Source organism: Ambystoma mexicanum, chromosome 7p (genome assembly GCF_040938575.1).
Source record: "Ambystoma mexicanum isolate Mex_15411 chromosome 7p, UKY_AmexF1_1, whole genome shotgun sequence".
Classification (NCBI taxonomy): Eukaryota; Metazoa; Chordata; class Amphibia; order Caudata; family Ambystomatidae; genus Ambystoma; species Ambystoma mexicanum.
In genome coordinates, this window is record NC_090939.1 from 50579981 (window position 1) to 50603759 (window position 23779).

The window sequence follows — 23779 nt, forward strand, 5'->3', positions numbered from 1 at the left end:
ACATTCCGGTTTTGCCGGAACTGTCCCGGAATTGGGCTCCTGTTCCCCTAGTCCAAGAGTTTTTCTAAATTAAAAACACCATCCCAGTTTTGAGGAACCTGTGGTGACTGCCCCTTTAAGGGCACACAAACACGCGCCGGAGTGATGTAACTCCGCCGCGTGTGCTTTAAATAAACATCATTGACGACCTCCTTGTGTTTGTGAAAACGGAGGCAGGGAACATGTAGAGGCTAGTCAAGACCCTGGAACAGTTGCAGACTCTCAATCTAACTCTGCATAAGGACAAGTGTGAGTTCCTCAAGAAAACAATAAAATTCTTCGGTTCGGATTCAAAGAGGGGGGTGTATCACCAGATCCCCGTAAGGTGAAAGACCTTGCAGAGGCGAGGCCCCCGGAGAATGTGTCCAAGGTCCGAAGTTTCTTGGGGATGGTCACTTACTGTGGCCGGTTCATCCAGTACCTAGCATCCAGGTCAGAGCTCCTGAGGACCCTAACCAGAAAGAGGCAACGTGGCTCGAGGGGTTAGCAGGCCGCGTTCGAGGACCTGAATGGAGCACTGACGGCAGAGGATACCATGGCGTTCTTTGATCCACCCTTGTCCTCAGAGATTGTGGTGGATGCCAGCCCGTTTGGTTTGGGTGCAGTCCTGACCCAGACGGACGCAAATGGGGAGGTACGTCCGATTGCATACGCGAGCAAGGCACTCTCGGAAACAGAGCTGCAATACTCCCAAATCGAGAGAGAGGCCTTGCCAGTCCTGTGGGGATGTCGACATGTTCGCTTGTATGTGCTGGGATGGCCGGTGATGTGGTAACTGACCACAAGCCCTTGCTACTGATCATGGATGGCTCGTCTTCCAGTCGCTACTCGAATATGGGGTCACATTGGTGTACTAGCAGGCCAGCAACAACGATGCAGACTGTCTGTTCAGGCACCCCAGATGCGAGCCAGAAAGACGTTGAAACATCAGTGCAGATGAAGCAGATGAACATGTGAGGCTTGTGGTAGAGGCACAACCCAAAACTCGGTGCCCATCCAGGAGCTGGAACAGGCGGCAGCCGAGGACGAGTGTTTCACCATCCTAAAGGCGGCTCTTCAGCAAGGGTCATGGAGGTTGGTGATTGACACGCTGGCCCAGAGGACCGACGAGGCAAGATCAGCGTTGGAACAACTGGGGAGGGTCAAGGATGAACTGGCTTTTGTGGAGTCGGGACTCTTACTCCAGGGTGACCGCATAGTAATAGCGAGATGCAAGGTCCCCCAAGTTATTGAGTTGGCACACTAGGGTCATCAAAGCATTGCCAAAACCAAGGCCTGTCTATGGCAGAAGTCATGGTTCCCAGACCTTGAGAGACTGGTGTAGGAGTTTGTATCAGCCTGTGTGTGGTGCCAGGCGGCTGCCCCAGGACAGAGGGAGCCCCTAATCAAGGCCATGCCCCGAGGAACAAAGCCCTGGGAGAATGGCCATGCTGACTTTGGGTCCACAGGCTGTGACACTCCCTTCCTGGTAGTCGACGATGAATGGTCGCGGTATCCTGAGGTCAAATCCATAGACTCCATCTCTTTTGACAAGGTGGCTGTGGCCCTAGAGAAGATCTTTGCCACCCATGGCCTGCCTCAGACCCTGTGTTCCGACAATGGACCACCGTTCAAGGGGGACAGTTTTGCCCAGCTGATGGGGGAGTATGGGATACAACAGTGAAAAATCCCACCTGTGTGGCCCCGTGCAAATAGCGAAGCGGAAAGGTTTATGAGAACGTTAAACGAAGTGTTTCGCATCACCCACGGCCAAGGACACTACCTGCAGCGGGCTTTGTATCAATTCCTGAGGGAATACAGGACTCTGTTTCGGTAATGTCCGAGGGGTCTGATCCCTGAAGTACGGGAGAGGGAACCAGCTGTCATTGATAATGCTGAGGTGATACGTGAGAGGAGACTCAGGACGAAGGGAGAAAACATGAGGAGAGGACTCCAGCCCCAGCAGCTAACTCCGGGAGATGAAGTGCTTGTGAAGAACCGGCACCCTCAAGGCAAGCTGTCGTGGTGGTGGTGCGCGGCTCAATGCTGACTGCTTCAGACGGAACGGCCACTGTCACCCGCAATGCCAGCTTCTTCAAGAAGGTTAGAAAGAACAGGCCGGAGGCAATTCAAAGAAGAGACTGTGGTGATGTACCGGACGAGGGCGGTGGCCTGGCCCATCCTCCGAGTTCCCCAAGTCGGGGGGGACATAGGGGAGGAGGGCCCGATCCGGGAGGTGGGCAGGAGGTATCCCAAAGGGTTGGGAAGGGGAAGCCTGCCCATCTCAATGACTGTGTCTTGGACCTCTGAGCTAGTGGGCCCAGCCTATGGACCGAAAAGTAATCTGTGGAACTGAGAGGAATATGATTAAAGGGGTGTTCATTTTTGGGTGTAGTGTAATGTTTTTGAAGTGTTTGTAGTTTACCTCTTTTGATGTTTGATGTGAAATCGGAGTAGTGTGGTGACTGCCCCTTTAAGGGCACATACATACATGTGGCGGAGTGACGTAACTTTTCCGCGTGTGCTTTAAATAAACGGGGCATTCCACAGCCGCGGCAAAGCGACTGTGAAGCCCAGACTGCAAGCATGTCTGTGTGTGCTCTGTAACGGGGAGGGTCACGGGGATTAGAGGGGAAACCTGGCCACTCGCAACAGAAAGGGAGGGTGAGCTCCAACAATTTAGCATACTATCTATAAAGCAAATAAACATTTTTAACAGTCTAGTAATTTTACACTTTATCCTACGATGGGCTCGAACCCCCAACCTTTGAAGTAACATCCAGTTGTACTAGTTGATTGGGCAACACATCTAGCTGGGTGATAAATAGCCATTGTAGGCCTCCAATAGCTAGACAAGCTCCTTTTGTTTTTCACATGCTTACATTTACAGACAAATCCGCACATTTTAAATAAAGCAGTGCTGGAAATGGAAATTATTTACTGTGTGATCATTAGGGTGGGGGGAGCCAAGAATATGGGGGCGTGCATGCGGCAGCGAAGTGGGCTGGATGGGTAGGGGTTAGTCCTACTTTTATGTTTGTGGTTATCTCGTTTTGTATTTTGAAAATCTGGTCACTCTATCTTAAGCACTGCCACACTCATCCCTCAATGACGCCAGTGACTCTACGCATGGGGAGAATTTGTGAGGTCCTCACTGTGTGCGGAAACATCTGTACCAGTGCCAAGAAGGCCAAGCTTAGTAACTATTGTATGGCTTTGCACAATGTCAGTGTTCACTAGGCAAGGCTGTGTGAGGAGTAATGGAGCGGTGCACAGTGCAGATCCTGCTCAACCTCTACCCTAATGCATATGTAGGAGACGACCTATATGCCAGGTTCTGACTGTGGATTGGCAGTTCATCCCCTATGTGGCTGGAATATGGCTGGGACATGTTATATCCGCCTCACGTCCCGCATGCGTGGTAACATGAGACACAATAAAGGGCCCGCCCTGCCGGAGGGACGTCAGTACAGGGCATGATCTGCAACTGGTGGACACGTGTTCTGTGTCTCGAGTGCCGTGCACCAGAAGGCCCGTAGATGCGGCCCACCTCGATCCCTCTCCCCGCCAGCAGCACTGGCAGGAGAGACTTCACACTGGTGACGAGTGCATGAACCAACACACGCAGTAATCAACACCCGATTTATACCACACTACGATCCCAATGATCACATTTTTGGAAACACAGTGGGGGCACCCTCCCCCCACGCATGGTGAAAGAACCAGCAATGGTTGCCACAAAGCACTGCAAAACCACATACCACCACCTGGACACTGCAAAATACAGGTGAGGAGGAGCCCATTACCAATCAGCACACAGGGGTGCACAACATCACAGGGGCAATATAGCAACTGGTCTCTCCACGCCAAGGCCCAGCACACCGGCAAGGATAGCTGCTTCACTAACACTAATGCCGTCCCCTCGACTTCATGGGGATGCCACGGCTGCACTGGGGCCTTTTGACCCTTAAACAGATCTGTCATCAGTGGGGCCTGCTCTTTGCTGTGGATCCAAAAGGTCGAAATGGCGGTAGGCTGCAACACCCAGAAAAATAAAATCTCACCTCCTGCTTAACATGGGCGATGATGTGTTGCGCATTTTCAACTCTTTGGTTATCAACGATGGTGCAGACGTATACCAACTAGCCAAGGACGCCCTGATGTCAAATTTCATGCAGCAGCTAAATCCGGATTATGAAACTTTCAATTTCTGCACCACAGTGCAAATGGAGGATGAGAAACTTTATGCCTACCACACAAGGCTCAGACGACTAGCAATATCGTGCGAATTTGACAGCGTCGGAAAAAAAGAAGGTACCAGATCATTAATGGAGTGTGCTCAGGAAACTGCGCAGAATGGTGCTCAGTGAAAAAGGCATCACCCTAGCCAGGATTCTCGATTATGGATGCTAGAGTGAGCTGTTGCACGCGAGAGCAGCACCAATGGGCACCACATTACAGAAACATCAACTGACGCCGACGACAGCAGCAATTGCACAAATCTCCAATTGTCAAGCACCGAGGGATGACTACAGTGAAACACACAACTCACTGCGGTGGCAACCAAGAATCGCGGGGGCCGACCGAGTGCGGATGGTGCAGTGGAGCACGTCACGTGAAGAGAAACTGCCCAGCGCAAGGAACCACGTTTGTAGTATGCGGTCGAAAGGACCACTACTCACACATCTGCAGATTCTCAAGTCAGCCTAAACGCCCACAACCACAATCGGCCACACCTTTTTCCAAGAAGAAGAAAAAAGCGGATACGTGTCGAGTAGCAATGGAAGACAACTAGTCAATAGACTAATCCGGCGACGACCATAGAGAGACAGCAACGGCTGTGGGGACTGAGAGAAGACAGAGGAGGAGCAAAATCCACCTGATCTCAGCACTGGACCATGGAAACGCTGAGCCGAAAAGGAAAAGACCCAAAGGTGTTACTCACCGGTATGGGGAGTGCGTAAAAAACAGACTGGTCCTTTTGTGCTGGGTATTTGCTTGAAGAGCTCGGGTTGGAGCCTCCACCCGAGCCTCCTCTCTGTGAGGGAAATTAACTCTTTAAACTGATATGACCACCTGCTGAACTGTACAGGCAAGGGGACCAATCAATCAAAAGAGCGGGGAGAACACACCGCCACGGACCCAGCTGTAAAGAAAAGACAACAGATGAATATTCTAACGGAATCAACCCTGGCTTTCCCCAAAACCATTACCCTTAATAGAGTACCTGAGTGAGTTCCCCTTATGCCGTAAAAAAGGACCTGGAGCAACCTATAAAGCAGAAGAGACTTTAGGTACTAGCTAAATGTGAAAACTGCCCAATGATGGTAATCAAGGAATAATACTTTACCACTGGTGGAGGCGAGAATAGTGCAAAGAATCCCGGGCAACAACGAAAGTATAAAACAAAAAAAAAGGAAGGTTAGTAGGGTAGCTATCCCCGGACGGAACGAGGGTCGCACTGGTTTTGGGATGGTGCACCACAGCAACGCGTTCCAAAATGCACTTTAGAAATGAAGCAATGTAATCCAAAAGATGGGGTAACAGTTCGATGAAAAAACAGGATTCAAAAATGAAGAATTGGCCTTACCAGTGTTATTCCCAAGGAGAAGGCAAACGCTCCGAGGAATGAGCTCAAGAGTCCGTGGACAAGTGACAGATGGTATTCATACAGGAAGCAACTGTAGCAAAGTCATAAACCAGGAGTCCAGGAGCAGGCAAAAGGTCTGGTACACGAGCGAACAGCAAACAAAACCAAATCACAATCCAGGAGTCCAGGAGCAGGCAAAGGGTCTGGTACACGAGCGGACAGCAAACAAAACCAAGGCAGGATCAAGAACTAGGAGTCCGTGTGCAGGCAAGATCGGTACACGGAGAAAACGGGAGACTTCCGGAATTAAGGCACAGAAAGTAGCACTTCAGAAAAATGCCGGCTGCAACTATAAACAGAAGCAGTGTTCTGAAAACCACCGTAGGTTAAGTACAACAAGGAGGCGGAACATAATCGAAAATGAGGCTCCCGTATTAATTCCGGAAACTACAACGCATGTCAGGTTTTCTGGGAAATGTAGTTTATTGCAGCTATTCTCCATGGCAGCTGCCACCGTGAGAAAAAAGAAGCACGACATTTGACCCTGTCCACCTTGTACCCCTTTTATGCTAGTACTGTCAAAATGTATACCGAGTCATTTCTATACTGTTCTTCGGTTTTGCTGCAAATCAATATGTCATCTAGGTACGGTATAACCGTGCTCTCCATCTGTACATTGCCTAGGTCCATTTGGAGGACCCTGTTGAATATGGAAAGTGATTCACAGTATCCTTGAGGAAGTCTTGTATGTTTCCACTTCTTGTTTCTATGTAGAAATGAGGTTAAGTCCTGTGAGTCTGGATGTAGTGGTATAGAGAACAATGCATTCGTCAAATCTATGACCATGAAGTAGGCAGCTTATGTGGGGATGCTACACAATTTTCGCCGGGTTCGGAAGCAATGGATATTCTGCTTCTACAATGTGGTTAAGAGGGCGCAAGTCCAGTATAAAATATCACAACCCCCTTGTCGCCTTTTTGACAGGGTACAAAGCCATGTTGCAGGGTGATTCGGATGTCACTAAGATGCCTTGCTTCACTAGTGCTACACTGGTCTCAAAGATACCTTCATCTGCCTCTCTTGACAGTGGGTACTACTTAACTCGTGGTCAAATTGCTCCTGGCTTAAGCTTTATCTTCACTGCTCCTATCCCCTTCAGAAGCCCCACATCATAGGGACTTGTGGTCCCTAAAATGCTCGGGACCTTCGCCAAATCTTCCTCAAGAAAGGTTGGCGGTGCTTTCAGCGCCATCGCCATACTCTGCTGTACCTCTCTGTAATGTTTCCTCACCCAATATGTGATGCTCATTTCAAATACCATCTCGTGGTGTGATCTGTTGTCCTTCAATAGTTCTTCGTCTGTGACTGTAGTCAACCTGTAGCCTTCTGCCATGGCAATCGCTGCTTGCCATGGTCGCCCTGTGTCGTCTGTCCCATGCACTGCTATCTAGTCGTCCCACACTATCACTGTTTCTAATTCAAGTGGCACTATTGTCCCTTCCTTCTCATCTAATGGTATCTCTGGCCTGAATAAGTACTCATTTGGAAGACGCCACATTTTCCCCTGAATCCCTCGGAGCCATGCTATTATTTTAGTCCCATGATGAAACAGTTCCTCATCTACTGGCACCCCCCTCTGTACCTTCTGTCCACAATAGGCCTGAATGATTTCCCTCAAGTTTAGAAGGTGTATCCCTGGTGTGGAACACCCTATCCCTTTGTCAGGGAATGAAATGGTCCTGTTAAGTCTGTGTCACAATCCATGCCCGTGACCCCCTCAGGTATTACAGCCCCCTGGCAGCAGTGGGGCGAGTCCTGCACACTGGCCCCAAGGGCCTTAAAATTCCATCAGAAACCTACATGGAGTCAGTCCTGGTGCCTTTGTGTCGCCAGGCGCATTATCAGGAATAAAGCAATACCAGTTTTGGACCTTAATCCAACATGGAGGCCTAAACCACACCCAAACAGCAGAACACGCTTCGCGTTATTCTGCACTCCTGCAGTATAACGCTCACTGTGTCCAGATCCTGCTCATCTGCTTCTCCGGCGGCCCGATCCTGAAGCCCTAGATCCGGATTCCATCAATAACCTGGAACAACAAGAACAGCATTAGCAAGCAAGAACACTTACCTGTGAAGTAACCAGCCTTGAATCCATCCTGTGCTTCGCTTACCTCGCCCATCTCCGGAGTTCGCCGCAACCTGCAAAGGTAAAGAAACAAGGACAGTGTTAATAACAATTCTTACCTGGGCAAGCAGCGAGTCCTGGCAGCACTCTGCACTTCTTACCTCGCCCATTTCCGGTTTTAACTGCAACCTGCAAGGGAGAAGGAACAAGGTCAGCATTAACAAAGCACTTACCTGGGCAAGCAGCACTTCGATCGGTCATCACTCCGGAACATCAACGCAACCTGTACAAAGAAGAGAAGAGAACACAGGTTAGCAATTAACACCAATTAACAGCGCAGCGCTCCGCATCAATATCTCACCGTGGTCTTCGCCATCGGCGCGGCAACTCTGAGATCGCAACCATCCCTGTGAAAACAAAAGAGACATTGTTAGGGAACAGCGTAGTGGAGCAAGACGCCGAGAAGACTGAGAAAATGGAGGGAAAGAAAGAGACAGAATAAAGACGGAAAAGACATTATAACTCACCTGGAAGACGGCAAGCAGAGTCGGAGTCACAGCCGGTCTGGACCTGACATAAGGGCACATGGACCAGTGAAGCAACTAGGTCCACGGAACGCTTGCACCAACCACGCGCCCCTGCACGGAGACGCAGGGCGGAGAGTTAAATGCACAAAAACCTAAGGTGAGCAATAACCCAAAGGGAGGGGATTTGGACGGGAGGGAGGTGGGAGTCCATCCATCACAGAACCAGTATCTTAACCCTCCATTCTCCTGTTATAGCCGCTACCCGACATCTGGCACATAACCAGGCAGAGAGGGGTACGGGATAGCGCTTAGACCTCCATCCAGTATTGTGTGACGCCCCCGTGGATACCAGGTGAGCGTAACAGAACGCAAAGCCTCAATTAAAACATCCACCTGGGTGTCATGGAAACATCAGAGACTGACCAACTAGCCCAGTTACTGGGAGAATTACCGGCTGAGGTGCACTCCGCCCGGCAAGAAACCAACGTCCTTAGGAGGGAGTTGATTGTCACCAAGGACCGCACCGATGAATTAGCCACACAATTGCTCCAAAAACAGGCTGGGCAGGCTCCGTTGCCAGGAAGTATTCCGTCGGTTCGAGCCACATCCGTCAATACAGTGCAGGTGGTCTTCCCTTGGGCAGTTCCTTTGGCCCCACCGGAACGTTTTACAGGGGACCCAAGAAAATATGCAGTATTCATGAACCAGTGCTGCCTCCATTTTCTTTGCAGACCCGGAGCCTTTCCTAACGATCAGTCGCGGGTTGCCTTCATTCTGTCATATCTGAGTGGCAGTGCCGCGGATTGGTCCATACCGTTAATAAGCCAGGATGACACACTCCTGCAGGATTTCGGGGGGTTTCAACAGGAGATGGAGAAGCTGTTCACCCGACATACCCAAGTCCAAGCTCTGGATAACGAACTTCTGTCCCTCCGCCAAGGCAGCCAAGATTTGTTAACATATATCGCCACTTTTAACAGATTTGTCGTTGAAACTGGGTGGCCTGAGGAGAAACGAATGACGTTATTCCATCGAGGATTACAGGGGGAATTGAAAGACGTCCTAGCTCAGGTGGTAAACCCACCAAAAGACTGTGCAGAGTTCATCAACCTAGTGGTGCAGCTAGACCACAGGCTGCAAGATCGAAGGACAGATCAAGCCTTAACGGAGAATCGGACTGTGTATGTACGCTCAAAGCAGACAGTCCGCGTTCATCCGAAAACACTTGGGAACCCATGCAAATTGGGGGGAGGTACGGAGCCCATTAACCAAGGCCGAAAGAGACAAAAGGAGACAACAGCAATTATTCCTGTACTGCGGGAAATCGGGTCACTTCCTCAGAGAATGTCCCGTAAAACCCGCTAGGACAACAGTTAGAGCTACAGAGAAGGAAGGAGGAGAACAAGAGTCAGAAAACTTCCAGCCCCGGAAAGCATAGAGTTCCATTTGTCGAGCAAAGGAAAAGAGCCACAGACCTCATGCCTTGCCCTGCCTGTGATTTTGATCAGTCACCAACAACCGTCTCGGATGCATGCTGTGGAGGCATACATAGACAGCGGAGCCGTTGGTAACTGCGTAGACCAAGGCCTGGCAACAAGGATGGGGCTTCCCCTCTGTCAGAAAACAACAACTGAGAAGGTCACCACTGTCGACGGCACAGAGTTAGCTTCGGGTCTTGTAACTCAACGCACAGCAGAATTGACCCTTCTGTGCCGAGACGGACATCGGGAAGCCATTGCCTTCGACCTTATCAAGGCCCCTCTTTCCGGGTGATTTTAGGGATGCCGTGGTTGGTGGCTCACAATCCTAACATCGACTGGCGAGCAAATAAATTGGCCTACTCCAATGACTGTGCTCATGCGTGCCATCAAGTGAAAAAGCCATTGTCTGATCCAGAAACACCTGTCCAAGATAAAGAGGCATTGGTACTAGGTGTAACAAGTACACTACCAAGAGAATACCACGATTTCCAAGACGTTTTCCAAAAAGAACAGGCTAATACCTTACCCCTCACAGGCCATATGACTGTCAGATCGACCTCGTACCTGGTGCACAAATCCCGTATAGTCTAATTTATGCACTCACCGAACCGAAAATCTCCATTTGAAATCATATCTGGACCAATACCTGGCAAACGGTTTTATCCGCTCATCCAAATCCCCGGCAGCCTCGTCCCTATTCTTCGTACCCAAGAAGGAGGGGGATTTGAGAATGTGCATTAACTACCGCGCACTAAACCAGCTAACAGTTGAAAACCGTTATCCTCTACCCCTTATCCCAGAACTGCTGGACCAAGTCAAGGATGCCCAAATTTACACCAAATTGAACCTCAGCGGGGCATACCATCTCGTGCTTGTAAAGAAAGGAGACGAATGGAAGACAGCCTTTCGTTTTAAGTATGGCCTGTACGAATATCAGGTGATGCCCTTTGGGCTTTGCAATGCTCCCGCGCCTTCCAGTACTTTATGAACGATATACTATGGGAATTGATCGACGTATGTGCCCTACTTTACATCGACGACATCTCAGTGTACTCTTCTTCTAAACAGGACCATGTCAGGCACGTTCGCTCCGTCCTTGCAAAACTCTGACAGCGCCATCTATACGCCAAACTTGAAAAATGCTCCTTCCATGTCACTGAAGTCGAGTTCCTTGGTTTTGTCCTCACTCCCAGAGGCGTCCGGATGGATATGCACAAATTAGACGCCATCCTTAGCTGGCCATCACCGTCTTCAGTCAAAGGTGTCCAAAGTATGCTCGGCTTTGCAAACCTTTATCGCCGATTCATCCCGGGTTTCTCCCAGATTGTGCACCCGATCACTTGTTTATTATGAAAAAACAACAAACTGTTCCAATGGACAGAAGAGGTGGAGAAGGCCTTCCTGGAACTCGAGAAAAGATTTACCTCAGCCCCGGTGCTACAACACCCCTGCCCAGATCTACCATATGTAGTGGAAACAGATGTCTCCGGCATGGCAATGGGGGCTGTTCTTCCCAAAAGGGATCCCGAAACAGGCCAGCTACATCCTGTGGTCTTTTGGTCACAAAAATGTACTACACCTGAACTTAACTATGCAATAACAGACCAGGAACTCCCAGCGATCAAGGCAGCATTTAAGGCTTGGCAGCCTTACCTCCTAGGCGAATTAGATACCCCCATGGCCTTGGAAATGCCCACGGTGAAGAATTTACATACAACCATCACTCGAGCCTTCAAAAAGGCAGCAGAACACTTGATCCAAGCCAAAGAAAGTCAGAAAAGATTCTCTGCTCAACACCGAAGAAAAGCCCCAGACTACCAAGTCGGAGATGAAGTTTGCTTGGTGTCTCCGCACGTGCCCATAAGAGGAACTCGAACATTTCGTCCCAGATATCTAGGGCCCTATACCATTAAGGCTATTATAAATCCTGTGGTAGTAAAACGAGCTTTACCACCAAATATGCAGATCCATCCCGTATTTCACGTGTCACTCTTAAAACCTGTTCAGCCTGGAACTCTGGTCAAAACACCACCAAATCCGGTACTGGTTAACAGAGAACCCGAATTTGAAGTCAAGGTCATCCTAGATTCTAAACTCACCAGGTCCAAGTTATATTACTTGGTGGACTGGAAGGGATACGGCCCTCAGGACAGGACATGGGAGCCTAGCGAGCACGTCCATGCGCCACGCCTGGTAAGACGATTTCATCGGAATCATCCGACCAAACCAGGGCCAGACAGAGGAAATATCTTGAGAGGGACCTTAGGGGGGAGTGCTGTCACGATCCATGCCCCTTAACCCCTCAGGTATAACAGCCCCCTGGCAGCAGTGGGGCTAAAGCCCTTCACACTGACCTCAAGGGCCTTAAAACTCCATCAGAAACATACATGGAGTCGGTCCTGGTGCCTTTGGCGCCAGGCTCATTATCAGGAATAAGCAATACCAGTTTTGGACCTTAATCCAACATGGAGGCCTATTACACAGCTCAGTTCTTTAGAACCAAGCCATGCGGTCTAGTGTTTTGGGTGTGGCTGGGCCTGGAACTACTTGGCCTGGAACTGCTTTAGCTGGGCTGTTTAAACCACACCCAAATAGCAGAACACGCTTCGCGTTATTCTGCACTCCTGCAGCGTAAGGCTCACCGTGTCCAGCTCCTGCTCATCTGCTTCTCCGGCGGAGAAGCCCTAGATCCGGATTCCATCAATAACCTGGAAGAACAAGAACAGCATTAGTAAGCAAGAACACTTACCTGTGAAGTAACCGGCCTTGAATCCATCCTGCGCTTCGCTTACCTCGCCCATCTCCGAAGTTCGCCGCAACCTGCAAAGGTAAAGAAACAAGGACAGCATTAATAACAATTCTTACCTGGGCAAGCACCGAGTCCTGGCAGCACCCTGCGTTTCTCCTACCTCGCCCATTTTTGGGTTTCACCGCAACCTGCAAGGGAGAAGGAACAAGGTCAGCATTAACAAAGCAATTACCTGGGCAAGCAGCGCTTCGATCGCTCATCACTCCGGAACATCACCGCAACCTGTACAAAGAAGAGAAGAGAACACAGGTTCGCAATTAACACCTATAAACAGCGCAACGCTCCGCATCAATTACTCACCATGGTCTTCGCCATCGGCGGGGCAACTCTGAGATCACAACCATCCCTGTGAAAACAAAAGAGAGATTGTTAGGGAACAGTGTAGTGGAGCAAGACGCCGAGAAGACAGAAAACGGAGGGAAAGAAAGAGACCGAAAGAAATTATTTCCGTTATGGTTTGGTCCATAATAAAAATAATTTCTTTATGAAGTCAGAGTGACTTCAAGAAGAAACAATAGGCCTCATTACGGGTTTGGCGGTAACGTGGCGGTGCTACCAGACCGGACCCGTAATGATTTACTGGTGCCCAACTTCCTGGTAACACCAGAGGATTACAACCCCGGTGGTCCGGGATGTCAGGCGCCGGCAAATGGTAAGTCCCAATTTCCATAGAGTCCTATTGGACTCTATGGGAATGGGGACCACGGAAGGACCAGCACCGTTAACAACGGTGCCGGTGCTTCCATGAAAACTCTGCGGGTGGGTGCCATTCTGCCTGGCAGGTCTGACCTGCCGGGTGGGACGGCAACCGCCCGCAAATCTGTAATATGCCAGTCCGGAAACAGCACCGGTAAGCTTACCGGCAACGTTGTTTCCAGACTGGCATATTTGTAATGAGGTCCAATTTCATTTTTAATTATTAGGGCTCCCCTTAATCCCATGATGTGTGCGTGTGTGAGTGTATGGTGAACAAGTGCACACTTAAATGTATAGGTGGCTGCCTGGGTGTGCCTGTATGGTGAAAGGGTGCACACTTAAATCTATGGGTGGGTGCCTGGGTGTGTGTCTGTATGGTGAAAGGGTGCACACTTAAATGTATGGGTGGCTGCCTGGGTGTGAATGTATGGTGGAAGGGTGCACACTCAAATGTATGGATGGCTGGGTTTAGTTTAGTTTATTGTTTTGTATAGCGCGGCCTGGCCCTCGGGCAACTGGGCGCTTGGCATGGTTACAAGCAGGTAAAATATACATGGTTGTTATATATACATGGTGGTTCTAGTACAGGAAAATCATTACATAAGCATAGTTCTAGTAGTACATGTTATTCACAATTTGTGCAGTCCGTTGTGGGACATGGATATACAGTACAAAGAAATGGCAGGTAGGACATTTATAGTATGATTACAATAAGTGGTTTGTGTTGGCTGGATATGTCAATGGATATATGTACAAGTGACTCAAATGAGTGAGGGTACGGGTTTAGTCTTCTTTGGCGATAAGCCAGGTTTTGGCATTTTGTCTCAATCGATGGAAGGAGGGTTCATTTCTGAGAGCAAGTGGTAAGACGTGTGTGCGTGTGTATATGGTGATTGGCGTGTGTGCTTGCGTTGAGGGGTGCAACAAAACCTACATTTCGGTGGGCTAACCTTTCAAATGTTGGGAGAGGTGCTAACTTCATGGCGGTGGGGGAGGGGCAAACTTATTTGTTCGGGGGCATCTAATTTCTTTACTCATTTTAATGAGACTTCTAGTGCAGCTTCAATGTTACAAGCAGTTAACTCTCTCCTTTAAGGTTGAAAGCACCCACTTATGGACTGCTGTGAGAATGAGTGGTCTCCTGTTCCCTCTCTACTCTTCCAATCACTCCCCTGGCATGCAAGTATTAAACCCACATCACGATTTCAATTGCATAAAACATTTGGCATTTGAAAGTAGGTACTAACAGTGAAATGCGTTATGTTAGTATTAGCTGGGCTCTTGTTAACAGCGGAACCCAGGTGCCATTTAACATCTGTGCCCTGTTCTGTCTGGCAAGTGCTCTAATGGTCAGCCAGGTCGAGTCAATAAACATAGCCCCAAGTTTCAGGGGGATTGCTGAATCCCAATCAACTCAATGGTGTTGCACCAATACTTGTGTTTAATGTCTTGATTACTCATTACTACTAGCCCTATTCTTCCTCGTCCCAGTGTGTATGAGAAAGTACTTGTGTATAAGGCAGTCTGCCTCATACACAAGTACTGGGATGAGGTAGAGGTACATTGAGGTAATGCCTGACTTAGCTATCGGTACTCTTCATTACTCCTAGTCCCACTCTTCCTCATCCCAGTACTTATCTATGAGGCAAAGAGCCTCATACGTAAGCTCTGGGACAAGGAAGAGTGACATGGAGGTAATTCTGGGCCAAGGAGCTGATTTTGGAAGTTGGGGTGGCAGGGAGAGCAGGTGTGTGGGGGGGTGGGGTGGGGCAGGATTGTGCAACCAATCATAATGCTGTCCATGTCCAGGTTAAGCAGTCATGATATGTGGTATTAGTGGCTAGAGATGCATTTTAGTGCAGCCAGTCTAGTCATTCCTCAGTTTGGTATGACTTTTTTTTTAACTGGGCATTTCTGATAAAGCAGTCCTGCTAAGTGAATTACCTGGCTAGACTGCCATTTGGGTGCTGCCAGTCTAGCCGTTTCTTACTGCGGCATTGAATATTTTTCTGGGCATCTGTGATCAAATGATATGATCTAAGTCATTTAAAATGCACCGGTACACAAGTGTTTCTAGGCGCGACAAGACAAGGGAGGGAAGATAGAGGTAGGACAAGACAAACAATCTTACTAAGCCTTGTGTCATTCAGATTGTGCGAGAACGAGAAGTGCAAGGGGAAAGGGAGGGGGAAGTGCAAGGGAGAGAGGAGGGAAAACAGGGCAGCAATGCTCTGAGTAAGTGCAGCCAGGGCAGCGTGGCTCTGGGTATTGCAAGGCGAACAAGGAACTGTAGGGTTACAGTTACAGCCCCTAAGTGCTTGGTAGGCCCAGAGGCAGTGCAAGGGTGACTGATCAAGAAAGAAGCTGGACTCAGTGAGACTCTGAGGGTAGCCAAGCAACCAGTCGGTACAGCAGACGGGTAGGTCAGCAGGGGAGGGAAAGAGCGAAAGCAGAGAAGAGGAAAGTTTTGAGCTGCTTTCGGAACTTCAGGTGGTCCAGCGCAAGTTTGAGAGGGGCAGGCAGGCTATTCCAGAGGGAGGCACCTGCAGAGGAGAGAGATCTAACCCCACTCTCTGCCTGGAGAAGTGTCTAACCCTTAGAGAGTTGTAGGTAGCTGAGTGAAGGGCTTGAGAAGGAAGATATTTTGGAAGAGCGCGTTGGATGTAGTGCGGGCCCCAGGCCTAGAAAGCCTTGTGGACAATGCAAAGGGTGTTGAACTTGATCCTTGCAGCAACTGGGAGCCAGTGGAGAGATTTCAGGGCTGGAGAAATAAGATCCCTGACAGTCAGGAATGAGCGAGAGAGTAGAGGAGTCTGAGGGGAGCCTGAAGGAAAGCAGAGTGTCAGCTTCTTACCACTGAAAGTTAGAGGAGAAGGTAGAGTTCAGGTGGGCCAAAGGGGCCAAGTAGAGGTTGAAAAACCATGGTGAGAGGATGGAGCGGAGAGAAAGGGACCAAGTTGGTCCTGGGAGGGGCTGTCCAAGAGGAAGGAGGTCAGCCACTCAAGGGCCTGATCCGTGATGCCCAGGCTCTCATGGAGTCGATTGATCAGGATTGATCAGGATGGCGTGGTTGACCGTGTCGAAAGCAGAGGAAAGATCAAGGAGGATGAGGACAGAAGGAATGCTGGAATCAAGGTTAGAGAGCAGATCTTTACAGGTGTTCAGGAGAGCAGTTTCCGTATCTATGGCAGCTCTGAAGCCAGACTGAAGGTCATGGAGACAACCAACAGATTCTGTGTGGAGAGTAAGCTGGGAGATGGCCAGCTTTTCCAACAGTTTGCCCAGGAAAGGGATGATGGAGATTGGGCGATAGTTTGCCGGGCAGGCAGGATCAGCAGATGGCTTCTTGAGGAGTGGGTGCATAAGGGAGTGGTTAAGGGGAGAGGGGAACGTTCCAGTGACAAGAGTGATTACAGAAATCGGCCAAGGCTGGAGCGAGGGTGTCAATATGGTCCTTGATGGTTTTGGAGGAGCAGGTGAGCACCTGTTTGGATGACACTTTCATAGATCGGACTTGTCTAGAAACCTCGTCAGGTGTTGTCGAAGAGAAAGAGGAGAAAGGAGGAAGAGAGGTAGAGATGGCCAAAGGGGGGTCGAGAGAGGAAGAAGGGATGAAGGACAGGAGATTTAGCAGAGAAGTGAGATGACGGAGCCATACAGAGGGCCTGGGAGGGAACAGGAAAGGTAAAGACCGCAACAGGATTGACCAGTTCCTTGCAGATTTTAAAGAGTTTGGCCGTGTTGTTAGAGGCCACAGGCTTGAATGTGTGTTCTCTTCTTGATGAGTGTTAATGCTTCGACTGGCATTTTGGCGCAACCAGTCTAGGTATGTCTTAATGTGGCCTGGCATGCTTTACTGTAACAATATTACGTGTCTACACTGGTCTACATTGTGTAGCCAGTTGGACATGTTTCCATTGTGGCATGGCATTTTTAATAGCAAAGTATTAATGTTCCTGTGCACTGTTTGTGACTTGCATCTATTGGATTTATTTATTTATTTATTTATTTATTTATTTATTTATTTATTTTATTACATTTGTTATACGCCCAGACCCGGGGGTATCACGGCGTAGTTACAGACAATGGGAGAATGCAATCTTAGAAAGACACAGCGGTACACAGGAATAGCAATCAATAATATACAATAATATACAAAGCAGTCAGGTATGTACAGTTAATTGGCGGGGATTAGTGCTCTGGTTCAATTAGAACTTATTGAAGAGCCAAGTCTTCAAGAAGCTTTTGAATTTAGGGAAGCGGGTTTCATTCATAATGTGGGTAGGTTGCACATTCCAATGTCTGGGGGCCAGTGTTTTGAAGCTACTACCCCCTGCTTTCTCTCTTTTGTATCTGGGGGTTTCAAGGTATGCGTTTTTGTTGGACCTGAGGAGTCTGGTCTGGGGCTTCATCATGACTGTGTTGTTGAGGTATTTGAGTGCTTTGTTAGCCCTGCATTTGTGGGTGATGCTCAGGGTTTTGAATAGAATTCTGGCTTGGATGGGGAGCCAGTGGTGGTCTCTTCTGGTGTTAGAGATATGTTCAGATTTTTGGATGCCTAAAGCTGCTCTGAGGTCTTTGTTCTACATGAGTTGAAGTTTGGCTATGTTGGCTTTGGAAGTGCCAAGGAATAAGATATTACAATAGTCTAGCTTAGACAGTATGAGTGCTCTGGCTAGAGTAACACAGTTGTTGGCTGAGAGGAATTTACGGCTGAGGGAGATGCGTTTGGAGGTGTAGGAAGTGGACGAGGCTAAAGTGTTTACTTGTTTACACATGGATAGTGTAGCATCTAAGTAGACGCCAAGGGTCTTGACTTGTTTAAGAACAGGGATTATGGTTCCATCGATGGTGAATGATTTGAAAGCGGGCTCAAGGGTGTTGATTTTGCTGGAGGAGCCTAGTATGAGGAGCTCCGTTTTGTCGTCGTTGAGACAAAGGCTGTTATTAGCCATCCAGTTTTGGATGAGTGAGTGGATTTGGTTAACCAGGAGGGAGTCTTGTTCATGATTGCCTGAGAGAGGAATGAGGATTTGGGTGTCATCGGCGAAGTTGGTATAGATGACACCCATGGAATCCAACGCTGCAAATAATAGCTTGGTGTAGGCATTATACAGAGTGGGGGATAGGCAGCAGCCTTGTGGCACACCTGCAGGGACAGGCACTGGGTCTGCTGATTCTTTGCCGATGGATACTCTCAGCCAAGAATGATTTGATCCAGTTGGTAGCGTTCTGAGCTAGGTTGAAGTTGTTTGCTAGAGTGTTGCAGAGTTTATCGTGGTTAACCAGATCAAAATCCGCTGAGAGGTCCAGGAGCATCAGTAGACAGAGTTTACCTGCTTCTCTATTGGCATCCATTTGGATCTTCAGATCAAGGAGGGCTGTCTCTGTGCTATGGTTGGAGCGGAATCCTGACTGGCGGTCTCCTAGTAATTGATGTTGTTCCAAATGGTTCTGAATTTGGCAGTAGGCTATTTTGGCAATTATTTTTAGGAGAAATGGGACTGTTGTAATAGGTCGGTAATTAGTGGGTATTGTTGGGTCCAGGGATGTTTTTTTTTAGAAGTGGTGTCACCCAAGCTTTTTTGATACTGGTGGGGGCTGTGTTTGTGAGGAAAGAGGCATTGATGAATTCGGTGATGATGGGTGTAAGGCTGGGGGCACATAGTTTCACTAGATGGGAGGGGAATTGGTCTTCTTTACAGTTGGAAGCTTTGAGTTTCATTATGGTGTCAAATACTTCTTTGTTAGACACTGGTGTGAATTGAAATGGGGGGCCAGTAGTGGCATTTGATGTGGTCATTGATATGGTGGGTGGAGTTTTGTCAGCTAGGAGCGTTTTTTACTATCGATTTTATTTTGCAGTAGGAGGATTTTAGATGAGAGTGCGTTTTGTATAGTAGTGCACCAGTCTTTGTTAGCGTTAGAAGGTGCTAAGGTTTGACGAGGGTTTTCGAGCTCTGTGAGGATGGTAAACAGTTCTTTGCTGTCTGAGGACGCATTAGTAATGCGGAGGTTGAAGGCATTGGCTTTTTGGGTGATTATTGCTGATTTATAAATTTTGTTGGCTTCAGCGAAGGCTAATGCCGAATCTGGGGTATTGTTTTTCTTATGGAGGTGTTCAAGTGATCTTTTTGTGCGTCTTAAGGCTACAAGTTCCTCATTAAACCAAAAACAGGAACGTTTGTCAGGTCTACGGGTTTTAGTGGTGATGGGAGCAAGTAGGTCAATAGTTTGGGTAAGGCATTGTTGGTATTGTTCTGCTAGATAGGAGGGGTTGTTGGTGCCTAGAACCGTGTGGGCAAGGGCAGCACTCAGGGCTGGAGTGAGTTTGTCGGAAGAGAGCTTTTTGATATTTCTAGTTTCAAATGTTTCTGGTTTTATAGGGGTGATGTGCTCTGTACTGGCGCTGTCTTTAGTGAAGTTAATTACATAGTGATCTGACCAATTGATTGGGAGGATGGAGTCAATGGTGACTAGAGAGTTAAGAGTGAGAAGCCAGTCTAAGGTTCTTCCTTTTGAGTGGGTGGGTTTATGTATCAGTTGTACAAAGTTAATTTCTGACATGGCTGTATATAATGTAGATGCATTCAGTTTTAGGCTTAATAAGGGGTGTTAGGAGTAGTGGGATGTCCAAGTCGGGGGGGTGTATTTTTATTGGGTGATCTGTACACCACTAGTAAGTTAGTAGTGGTTTTGGGGTTGGAAGTATACTTAACTAGTAGGAGTTCATAACCTTGTATCTGTTCTATTGGAATTGGTGTTACCCTACAAAACAATTGCAAACACTCTGGCTTTTTAGGCAATTCTTCTCAGAAAGTGTGCTGTATATTTCATTAAAACACATATTTATATCTTTCTCCAAGTGCAGTGTGTGGCATATCCCTTCAGCAGCAGTATAAGTAGCGCACGCAGCGCCCGTTGGCTTCACTTCTGTTTTTCTGAGCTAACGTTTCGAGAGAATTACGGCACGCTTCAGTGAAATTGTGATTTTCATTTGAGAAATGTCTTCTTCGTCGACACCATCGACACCCAAGTCGGGCTTTAAGAAGTGCCAAGACTGCAGGTCAAAGATGTCGATCACCGATCCCCACCGCATATGTCTGTGGTGTTTGGGTTCTGGGGACCGTACCTCAGACTGTGGCTCCTGTGAGGCGATGACCGAGAAGGCTATCAGGGAGCGTAAAGGTAAATTGGCGATGGGGAGGTTATCTTCAAAGTCACCTTTGAAGAGGTCAATAAAGACTGATGAGTCAAGGGATTCTTCCCGATGCAAAAAAATTAAAACGATCTTTATCGAGAAGTCAATTGAGCCATTCTTCGTCTTCTTTGAGGAAGGCCAAGAAGAGGCATCATAGGTCACCATCAACCTCCAGAGATTCCAGAGGTAATCAGGTGTCCTACGAAATCGGATTCCCCTGCTAAATGGGACACATTTTGTAATGAAATGCTTTGAATCTTCAAGAATGTGGCCTCGACCCCCTCGAAGGATAAACAGAAAAGCCATGCCCCAGCGCTCTGCATAAGGATGACAAAGGGAAGTCGAAGACTAATTCTTCAAAACCGAGCTTGAAGCCGGTTTTACATAGAGAAAGTTCTCAATCCAACGAGAAATCGTTTAGTGCTTCGAGTCAGGAACCTAGCGCATCTAGGGTTCCGTTGAAGCCTGTAGTGACACAAGAAAAGGTTTACAACCCTTTACCTAAAAAGGACTAAGTCTCCGTCAGCCATATATGAGGAGGAACCTCCTTCTGATGACAATACACCACCTTTTGGACTTCAATTTGGCACCCCTAATGTACCACAGGAACTAATATCTGATGAGTCCAGGCTAAGAGATTAATACAATAACCTTCAGTCAGCCAGTGGGTTGGATACCTCGCCAGAGTTAGTTCTTCAAACCAGACACAACTGAGCATGCTGACTCGTCATTAAGAAAACATATGGGAAAGGTTCACATTTCTGCCTTTTCACATGGCATTACAGAAAAGGTGTCCGCAAATTGGGAGACACCAGAAACTGCGGCTGCAGTAAATAAAAGCCTCTCGAGGAAGTACAGACCAACCAGCAGTGACCCAGAGTATCTCAATAAGCATCCCACACCAGAAAGCTTGGTGGTTCAGGCTGCTACATTTACCAAGTAGTCAGCTTACCCATCCATCCCTCCTTACAGGGATGATAAGAGAGTGGATTCCAGGGCAAGAAACGTTTTCACTGTGGATAGTAAGGCATTGAAGTCAACAAATGTGACTTGCACATTATCTAGATTTACGTTTACCCTGTGGGACTGTGTTGCTATGGTGGCTGACCACATCCCAGAAGGAGAGGAAAGAGACTGCTTCCTGTCAATCAAGGATGGTAAGGAGGCAATGGGTGAATATCTCCAGTTAGGCTTGAATACTGCAGACAGCATCAGCAGATCCATGGCGGCTAGTACAGTTTCACACAGATTTGCGTGGTTGCAGAAGTCCGGGTTTGCTCTGGATGTGCAAGCTAGACTACTCAACATGTCCTTTGACGGCTCAAGGCTGTTTGGCAGCAAGGCGGATGAGAGTTTGGAAAAGCTGCAGACCTCAAAGACGGCGGCTAAATCCCTTAGTGCCGCTATTGGACATCCTCAACAACCCTATTCGGGCTCATCTTCCTGGAGGGTTAAGTCCTTTCGATTCTACTCATTTGGAAGAGGAAGAGGACACGCACATCAAAGAGGCCAGAGAAGATTCCCTAGTGGTTCACAAAGGAGAGATGCTAAGTCAGCCCAAGCAGCAGCAACTTTACCTCCAGTCACTGCTTCAGCCGCCTCTTAACCACTCTGAGGCCTTGACTCACAAGACTCTGGTGGGAGGCAGACTTCTCCAGCATTGGATATTTCATGGATTCACATGCTGTGAATATTTCCCCATCGTCAGGCTGGGAAACCTCCGTAACTTTAACTTAGCGTTTTCCTATGGGAAACCTCAACAATTTAGTGTCCTATCAACGTCCTTTTTGGGTGTTTTAGGCCCCACAAATAGGACGTCTGGTATAACTATCCCTGCCTCGCGGCTTCCCTTCAGATTTTAACCGTCTCCAAACTGTTGGGATCACCTCGTGTTTCTGCGTGTTGTACACGTGTTGGGTATCGTGGGCTAGGATGTCGTCTGTAGCCCAGAGGAAGTCTCTTGTTTGGCTTTGTGCTACATGCGGCTTGAAGAAGGTGTACGAAGGGGATGGTCATGTGGACTGTCTTTACTGTCTCTACCCACATCACTCGGCGGATACCTACGAGATATGTCAGGGGTTTTTGCAGAAGACCGTAATGGACAGCTAATATGTTGTCTGAATGAGGGCATGTACCCGTCTTCTGAGGTGGATTCGGCCCGGGGGAGCCAGTCTTTGGGAAGAGCAGAGAAGCCCGCGGAACATCGCCGAGCAGTGTCGGCTGAACCTCCGGTGAAGAAGCATTGGGCCGCATCGCCTGCGTCAGAGGTGGGGAAAGGCAGTAAGTCTTCGTCGAAGCCGCAGCAGTCAAAGGTGGCTGGCTCTTCGTTGTCCAAGTATGGTTGGTCGGACCATTCCAGGTGGTCTGGTGGTAGGCCCGAAAAGAAGTCTACGGTGTCAGAGGAAGTCCTTGCGAAGCCAAAGGAGTCTTCGTCGAAACACTCATCGTCCAGGGATCATCACAGGTCTTCTTCCAGCCAGGAGTCTTCGAAGCACCGGTACGGTTCTTCCAAATAATCTGGGTGCCCGGTGAAATCGAAAACCATGGGACATGGTTCTGATGACGAGCTCGTCGACGGTTACTCCATCGTCGATGGTGGTGTTGCAGTCTACGGTCCTGTCATCGACAGTGGGGTCATCGGCGCTGTCCACAACACTGACGGATAGTGTTCCGATGCTGTTATCGTCCACGCAGATGGAATCGGAAGGGATGTTGTCGATGGGTGGGGCATGGCAATCCGCCGCCTTTGAGTCTATCCTTCCTGAGAACATTTTACAGCACGATCCAACTACATTTTCTGTTTCTTCGGAAGTGGAGGAGAAACAGGAGCAGGTGTTTGACCCGCCTGCTGTGGGTCTGCAGAGTGTGAGGCCTTCGACGTTGAGTGGAAATGGGGCTCACGGAGATGGAGCAGCTCCGTAGCCCGGCACAACCCTCGCCTCCGGATGATATTGGGGCGTTCCACGCAATGATGTCGAAGGCATGTCTGGAGTTTGGACTGGTACCTGAAGAGGAACGTAAGGACTGCTTCCTCTTCAACCATATGGGAAAACGGAGGAAGGTGGTCTTCTCCGTGCCAATTCTCGACCACGTGTGGCAGGAGAGCTGGCTGTGAAGGGTCGCATTGAAAAGAAATTCAAGGCTCTGGAGTCTATCCCTACATGCTTGGTGTCGCAGGCCACGCCCGAGTCTGTCGTGTCGCCGGCTGGCAGCCAGAAGGCCAGGAGCCAACATAAACGCGTTACGCCTCCGGACAGTGAGGCCAGGAAGCAGGACGCTTTTGGGAAGAAGGTCATGATGGTTAAGGTTGCAAATTCCTTGGCGATCATG

General features: G+C 48.7%; 1 protein-coding gene across 3 annotated transcripts in view; it reads left to right on the top strand.

The window, feature by feature from the left end:
• Nucleotides 1-23779, top strand: part of SPAG17 (sperm associated antigen 17) — a 1712709-nt gene that overhangs the window by 165554 nt on the left and 1523376 nt on the right. The window lies entirely within an intron of this gene.